The sequence below is a fragment of the Sander vitreus genome, chromosome 15, assembly GCF_031162955.1.
Source record: "Sander vitreus isolate 19-12246 chromosome 15, sanVit1, whole genome shotgun sequence".
NCBI lineage: Eukaryota > Metazoa > Chordata > Actinopteri > Perciformes > Percidae > Sander > Sander vitreus.
The window spans coordinates 14658288-14664287 of NC_135869.1; positions in this window are offsets into that span (position 1 = coordinate 14658288).

A 6000-nucleotide genomic window follows, 5' to 3' on the forward strand; every position below is an offset into this window, starting at 1 on the left:
TTTGTTCACAGAGTAAGATGTACTGTATATAGCTTTGTATGGGTATGTGTACATATACAACATGTGTTTTGGCATTTTTGGCACACTTCTACCTGAGCCTATATACTGCACACAGACACAACTCACACATATCATTCAACCATTTCACAAACCGAGGAAAGGGTCGTGACATGGGTCAGAGGGTATCAGAGGGTTTATGTTATACAAGGCTGCATTACAGAGCATTTTAATATGACTGTCATGAAGGTTGTGGAGAGGAATAGAAACCAGTCTCCCCAGGCAAGCACAGAGAATATGGTCTGATCTATCTCTATTCTCCATGACAAGTATGAGCTATTATCCTCTGGCAGAAGATATGGGTACCCCAATGTAAACTTAACGTTTCTAAATTATGGGCCTATTCGGACCTTTATCTCAATTAAAACTTTTAATAATGTTGCTTGAGGCTGCAGGGGTTGTGGAATAGCTTCATGATATAATGCAAATTGTTGTGAGTTGCTCTTGTCACTGTTTGTGAAAGATGAACAATAGATTGTGGCTGTGTGATGTGATTCACATATCACTTTATGTTTTTTTTTATTGTTAAGTATATGTCAGCTGTATGATAATACAGTGTGTCAATTGTTATGTGTGAAGCATTTGAACTCAAGGCAAACATCCCTCTGGGGACAATAAAGTCTGCAAAGTGGTCTCCATGATGTGTAAAAACTAAAACATTGTCGTAGGACTATAGCAAAGACATCATTGGAAAGGTCTCAACCTGGACAGGAAGCGGATACATTACTCCTGCTTTGAAATATTGACCTCTGAACCTTGAACCCAGTACATCTTTGAAGGCTTGTCATTTAGCAACAGAAGGAGCTACACACATAGGACCAGCTGTTATAGAAAGCTCTGGACCTCAGCTGTCATGTGGATATGGTCACCAAAGTTTACCCACTGTAAGCACGGTCAAATATGGTAATAAGCCTATTTAACGATTCAATTTTTAAAATCTGATGACACCAGTGTGTTCCCCATCCCAAAAGAACCCCAGGGTTTATCCAAAATTCTACACTACCAACTTCTAATTATACCAATATACTTTAAAACTACAACTCCCATAAGAGACGCGCCACAGAAGCTGTTACAAAGCTTGTGCACTTGTAGTTCCTCCGGGGAGGGTGGGAGGACATGTTCGATTCCTATGTTTCTGTTGTCTGCTGTGAATGGGCTTCATTCCATTTCAGATTGCCGCCGCCCGCCGGCCGGCCGAGCAAACAACACATGAGACAAATACATGAAACTGTATTTTATTATTATTGTTAGCTTTATTGCTTACATCCTCAAATACAACGTTAGACAAAAACATCAATATTACGAATATTATGTTTTTTATCTTATCATTTTTTATCTTCTTATCCGCCGAGCGGCACGTACCACGTCACTTCCGGAGTATTCCGCGGATTTTTTTAAACGTTATTACGATGCATAACTTACTGGAACAAAGCTGAGCAATGTGTTGTTGCTGGTGACAAAACCAGAGGCGGCGCCAGGGAGGGGCTAGGGAGTGCTGTAGCTACCCCTAGGATTGCCATAGCACCCCCTTAGGACCCCCAAGAAATTGCTGTCGTTGATTTATAAATAAATAAAAAATCATTAATGTGTAAATAGTATAATTTATATTTGAAAAAACAAACCGATTATTTTTAGGCTAAAAAACACAGGTGATCGTATTCGGCCAAAGGGTGCAGCACACATTGAACTTTTGACCTTACTTCCGCAGTAACGTATTCACACAGAAGAAAAAGAGTTCAATATTTGGAGCCGTTAGGATTAGAGAAGTGAGTCTAACGCTAGCAATGGATAGTTTTTTACTCCCTAAACGTCAAGGTGTGGAGACTTGACGTTTATCATCTGTAAATGAGACTGAGAGATATGGTGAACTTGTCACCAACCGGGACAAAGAAAAGCGGCCGGAGGAAGGTGATCTGACCACGGCTGTGATTGCTGCTGGGGATGCTTGTAACGTCACCCTGCTGTACATGACATTAGACCAGGAAATCGCACAGCCAGGCCATAGTGGGTGAGTCAGCTGATAGGAGTCCATGCAAGAACTTTACTCTTATCTCTGTCTTGTAGAAGAGCATTACCGTGAACATGTGTTTTACAGAAATGTGAATAAATGGATCACCGAATCTAAAGTTATACAGAGCACTGGACATCGGTTTATTTTTAGCCCAGAAAACGTGTTCGCCCTCAGTGGATTATTTAGATATATCAAGTCACTACAGATATGACTACATTATTTGTAGTGTGAAAACTGTGTGAGGATACATGCGCGTGTGTGTTTATGTGTGTGCTTGGCTATGGGTGGTGTATTTGGCCTACTGCATTAATCTTCTGAGCCACTGTATGAGAGCTGCAGTAATGATTGTTTGAACCTGGCTTGTTGGCTGGTATTTGAAATATGTTTGGTGGGCTAATCAGAGTTCTATGGTGCTGTTGTATCGGCAACTTTAAATCAATCTCTCGCATTCGCTCGCTTAGTAAACCGCGGCGAGGTGGGTGGGCATCTGCGCGAGTATGTATAACGTTTGCCTATTTGTGTCAAGGGAAACTCAAAATTTCAGAGCACCCTCACTGAAACGTCCAGCAACCCCAAAGCACCAGCAAAAGAACATCTCTGACGCCGCCACTGGACAAAACCACTGACTATAATATGTACAGTGAAGCGATACTGGCGTTAAAGACCCGCTGATCGCTGTCCGATTCTGTGAATGAATGCCCGCATTGCATTGTGGGATATCGGCTTTCAATGCGTCTAGCTCGGATCATATTGTAATGTTCTGTATTACGGCATACTGTAATATTTCACCGAGACCGAAATAATATTATTAAAATAAAGAAATTAATACCATGATAACATCTAAATACATGTTGATAGATTATAGTTTTAAAAATATAAATAAACAAAAAAGCAACCCAGCTTCCCTGTCCAAAATAGACCGAAATAACATTAAAAAAAATACATATAAACCATGATAAGATCTTGTGAATAAATGTTGATTAAAACAGCGGTTATTGGGTTAAAAATACCAATAATAAAACTGCCACAGATTTCGAGTTAAGGGGGGCGTGTTTTTTCTTTTGTCTATATCCGACGGTGAGGGATTAACATTGAATGTCTATCTGACGGACCCCCACGTCGAAAAATAACGCAACGGGTACCCCCCTGTCGTTGAAACTTAATGCCAGGGGTCCTTAACCATGCGTCAGACGTTTGACAAGTAGGGAGTGAGACTGTGTTGCCAATCCCTGTTTGACACTGAAACAGACCTGAGCACCAAAGTAGGCCTAATGCTAATGTTATTAATTTAATTCACTCTAAGGTATTCTCACTCTTCTCCTCTCTTACCTCCTAGCTTTCCACAGGGGCAAAGGGCTCCCCTCTTCTGCTCCCTGGAGCCCCTCCTCCAGTCAAACCCAAAGACAAGCACGAGGCCTCTGCTGCCTCCTGCCTCCAGAGACTGACGCCAGGAAGTCATCTCCCAGCAGAACAATTTGCAGATAAAAAGAAAAGTTATCTGTCTAAAGTCAGACATCATTCCAATGAAAACATACACTCTCTTGCATTGTTACATTTTACAAAACTTCATGACATGCCTTGAGGACTTAAGAAAACACCTAACCCAAGCCCTCACACATTGTATCTTGTTACCCCAAACACACAGGGCCCACACTGTCGTTATGTAAGTTGTGAGTTATTCTAATGGGATTTCCTGCTTTGACTTTCTTTATTAGGAGCACTTTTTTATTTTATATCTATCTGAATTATCTGGCTGCTTAAGCCTGTTTAAAGCATGTGTAAAGTTATTTTGCTAGTAAGTCTTGGCATGGGTCATCATACTTGTAGTAAGCCTGGCTGAACTCATTACAGGGTATAGAAACCTGGGGGAGACAGGGTGGACTGAGGTGAAACTGAAACTGAGCTGCTGTCAAGTTTTAAATCTACTGCATGGCAGAATTTGGTTTTTTTCGACAGATAAAGAAAAAGTCAACAAGACAACTGACAAGGAAATTGCATGGATTGCATTGCCCTGTCTTGGGAGAAACACTTGCAACACCCCTCACACAACCTCACAACATAGTGAAACAATGAAGTTGCGGGTATACAGTATAGTTTCATGTTGCAAAGTATTGCTTTATTTGTACTGCTCTAGTGGTCACCCCTTGTATGGGCTGTAACATAACGAACATGTCATGCTTATTTGTATATGAAACTTGTCTTAAATTAAAATGGCAATTAATAGGTTGGCACTTTGTAATATAGGCTTATTTGCTTTCTATCAATCTTCAGCAGGTTAGTGAAGCACATTTCTCAAAATGTCAAACTATTCCTTTAAATGCATTTTTAAAGAAACCCTTAATTAGTCTGGGCATGGTTGTGCTTGTCGTACATCTTCTTCATTCATTTTGCTCAAAACATCACAATACCATGAGACTTGTATAGCATATTGAATCACGTTTTCATTCCATGCAAGATATTTCTAATACTGTCAATGCATAACAAGCATTATTCAAAATTACAGTAACTATAGTATCTATCATTCAAGATGTCCTGGCTAATAAGCATTTTATCTATTAGAACAGTCAAGGGTTAAATGCTTTAATGGTGAATAAAAGAACAGAATAATCTAAGATATTCTGTCAAAGGAAATGCCTCAGGTACAGTTGAGAATGAACTGATGTCTTCCCAAGTGAAGTTCTGCATGGCTGCATCTGCATCACACGGACCCTGCAGCCACTGGAGCTCTGCTGAACTTTAAAAATAACAACTGCTGTAGTGCACAGGGGCTGTCCATCTCTGTGTAGAAATCAGTAACACTTTAACATTCACTATCACCTTTAAACTGAAAGGACTGTACATAAGTATAAAATAAAGGAAGTACAGTGAAGACGTGAGAAAACTTGTGATGTGATGACATGTCAGATGCAGCTTCTGCTGTCTTTGCAAATTAAAGGTACTTCTATCAGGATTGATATTAGTTTAGTAAAATGGCACTGGAAAATGGATGGCAGGATTCTCCACACTGTATTTCGTCAGAAGCTAAACCCAAACACTTTGTTCAACACACTTTAAATTGACTTTACTTGAAGGCTTGCGACTGCTTTTCAAGAACTAAATAATCAGCCAAAAGAAAAAAAATACATTGTTGTGCGGAAAATCAAGTAACAGTGATGCTACAGCTCAAACATATTCAGAATCAATTTACATTTATCAAAAGAGAGGGAAGTGAGAGCTATATTGCATAGTCAATGCAGCTGCTATTACAGCAGCGATACAATAGTTTTACCACCGGGCAGGTCAATTAAAGGAAGACTTCATAATTTCAGAATCCATTTTGCAAAATCAGTTTTGCATTTCTCACCCATACTGCTGTCGCTGCAGCTGTAAGTGTCTCTGTATTCATAAGGCATGGTGCGACTTGGAGCGCCTGTGCTTCTGCCAAAGAAATGAACTAAATTCCATATGAGCATGACATAATATAGAAGAACATCCAAACTATCCCGTCAAGGACAAATTTTAATTTACAGTTGGCAGCAAAAGGAATCGAAGGGGTGCAGGATTCACCAATCAATGTGTGCAAAGTGAACATAATGATAAATAAATGGAAACCTCCTGGGAAATATGGACATGTTTGTTACAATTCATAAAGCATGGAGGATGGTGCTGTCAGTCTTACATTTTTATTGTAGTACTTTCAGAGTACATGTATTAGAAGTTTCACCTCCTCACTTATTTCCGCCAACATGCAACAGATGACAGCAGTACTGTAATGTAAGCCAGTTACTTGAAGGGGTCTCCCCAGTGTTTAATGCCCTGATGAGTTCATTCTGCACATAATGATTAGGGTTCAAAAGTTAATGTCCACATTAAGATGCTTTCACAAACCCAAGCACCAGGCTAAAATTATGTCACAAGAGCAGTAATTTCCCTGCAGACTTAGGGAAATATAT